Source organism: Gavialis gangeticus, unplaced genomic scaffold, assembly GCF_001723915.1.
Source record: "Gavialis gangeticus isolate Ggan-Ray unplaced genomic scaffold, GavGan_comp1, whole genome shotgun sequence".
Taxonomy (NCBI): domain Eukaryota; kingdom Metazoa; phylum Chordata; order Crocodylia; family Gavialidae; genus Gavialis; species Gavialis gangeticus.
In genome coordinates, this window is record NW_017729028.1 from 7105183 (window position 1) to 7107529 (window position 2347).

The 2347-nt window shown below is 49.9% G+C and overlaps 1 protein-coding gene across 1 annotated transcript in view; it reads right to left on the reverse strand.

The window, feature by feature from the left end:
* The window catches only part of ADAM17 (ADAM metallopeptidase domain 17), a 45839-nt gene that overhangs the window by 43009 nt on the left and 483 nt on the right, over positions 1-2347 (reverse strand). The gene's annotated exons all lie outside the window — the stretch shown is intronic.

Here is a 2347-nt window from a genome sequence, read left to right on the forward strand (position 1 = left end):
TTTTTTTTCCAAAAAAAAAAAAAAAAAGAAAAGTAAGAGGGTGAATTTTTGGGGGGGGGGGGGGTCTCAAGCTTAACAGGTGATGCCTTGAGTCTAAAAAGGTTGAGAACCACTGACTTAAGCTCAATTCCACATTGCTAACATGAGAGACAAGTAAAGAACATCACTAATGCATCTCATTAAGAACAAAACTACCAGCATTGCTTCAGGAGCTCAGGATTAGCTGAACAAATTGATATTTTATGACTGTGAGGTGATGAGCTTCAAATCCATAAAAAGAAGAGTATTTAAGAGCAAGAGTATGTTTTAATCTGTAAAGGATAATTTTCCTGTTTATAGCAATAGTTTAAGGGAAAAATCCATCTGAAAAAAAATTACATCTCTTTCAGAAGTTAATAACTAAAATCATTAACTAAAAGAAACTAGCAAATAATACTCCTGTCTTTTTGCAGATGACTTATTTTAAGCACTTAACACCTTAGTTCAAGGGTACTCAAGATATAGTCTCCAGGCCAGATCCAGCCCACTGAGCCCTATTATCCAGCCCTGGGCCTGGAGTTGAGCCACACAGCATGTGCCAGACTGGCCACATGTATAGGGCCTAGACCCAGACTGCACATGGCACCCACCCCATCCAATCTGGGATGTGTGCCCCATTAATGCGGGTCCTGGACTGGCTGGAGCAAGCGCCTTGTGCGGCACAGTCCTGAACCAGCTGGAGTCAGCATGTGGGGAGCCCCTAGTACATGGACTTGATCTGGCCTACAGGGCTGTACCCAAGCCATTCAAGGGCTTGTGAATCAGACCCACACCATTCACGGGCCTGATGAGTTTGACACCTTAGGCTCCCTTAGGTAATTCCACTGCCTTTCCATATAATAATATGACCAGGTCCATCCCTTCCTGCAAAGGCACTTTTAAAGAAAAGAGCAGAAACTCCTTAAATTTTTACTAAAGGACATGTCACTATTTACTGTTTAAAGGGCTGTTTCTTAGGAATCTGACTTGAAAAAAAAAAGTTACTCAATTTCACATGATTCACCTCGTCATTGTTCCTTAAATAACCTCCTCACTCCCCACCCCCCTTCATTTTAATCCTATCTAGTTTAGTTTCCCCTATTTACATTTCGCATTTCACCAAGTTTGGACAATGGGCCTGAGCTGGCCAACTGTTTCCCAGCTCCGACACACCAGCATAAGGCTGCTTTGTCTGGGTCTCCATCATTAGGAAGGAAAAGTTCTGATAGAAAATGAAATTTGGTGCAGTTGGACAACACATCCCTTCTCCTCCTCACCAGCAGCTGTCACTAAACAAGACTGGAACTTCAGGCCCCGTCTCTGGACTTAATTCACACAGTTCAGGCCAACAGATGGAAAACCCCTTCCGCTCCATGAGCAAAACCCACTCCAGGCAGCGCCACTTCAACCTCCCTGCGGAGGAGGACTTTACACACACACACGCAGAGACATGCACTCTTTCTATCTATCTGTTACTATAACTTGGGGGCACACACGCTCTTCCTGTCTGTTCCTAGCACCTGGGGGGCCACTCCCTACAGGGGTCTGCCCAGGGATGAACAGGCCCCAGTGCTAAATCAGACCCTCTGCAAGGAGGGGGAGTGGGGACACAAGACACAAGTGACTTGGCCAAGGGGACATGCCACTCGGTGTAGGAGGTCATACTCTGCATCAAGGCCCGTTCACCACCAGTCCTTGCACACTGTGCGCTCAGCCACAGCGATGCTGGGGACCAGGCCTGGATACCCCCCCCATAAGTGGGGGGGACGACTGCCAGGGGGCAACAACCCCTGTTCAGTAATTGCCTGCCCCCCTATCCAGCCACCACTTCACCCCTCCCCATCCCCACCTCAGCCTCCCCTTTCCCCACAACCTTTTGAGGTGATGTTACCTAATGACCCCAATCTCCCCTCCCCTAAACTCCAGCTACAGTTTCTCCCATCCCACAAGAAGTGCCCTGCCCCCCCACCCCCAGCAGGTGGGGATCCCCACAGACACTCCCAGCAATGGTCTCTCCCACCTTCTCCCCACCCAAGGACTATGTCTGTGGTCTCTCCCTCTCTGCCCCCATGCACCCCAGTAGTGGGCTCTCCCATTTTCTCCCCTACAGACATTAACATCCCCGCAGCACCTGGCAGTGGTTTCTCCCATACCCCCCTTTACAGGGATCGTGTACACCCCCAGCTCCCCCCTGGGCAATGGTCTCTCCCATCATCTGCCCCACACAGAGAACGCCCCCGTGCCCCGCAATGATCCCTCCCATCTGCCCCACAGAGACCCCCCCCCCCGCAGTAGTCTCTCCCATCTAGCCCACACAGAGACTCCCCCC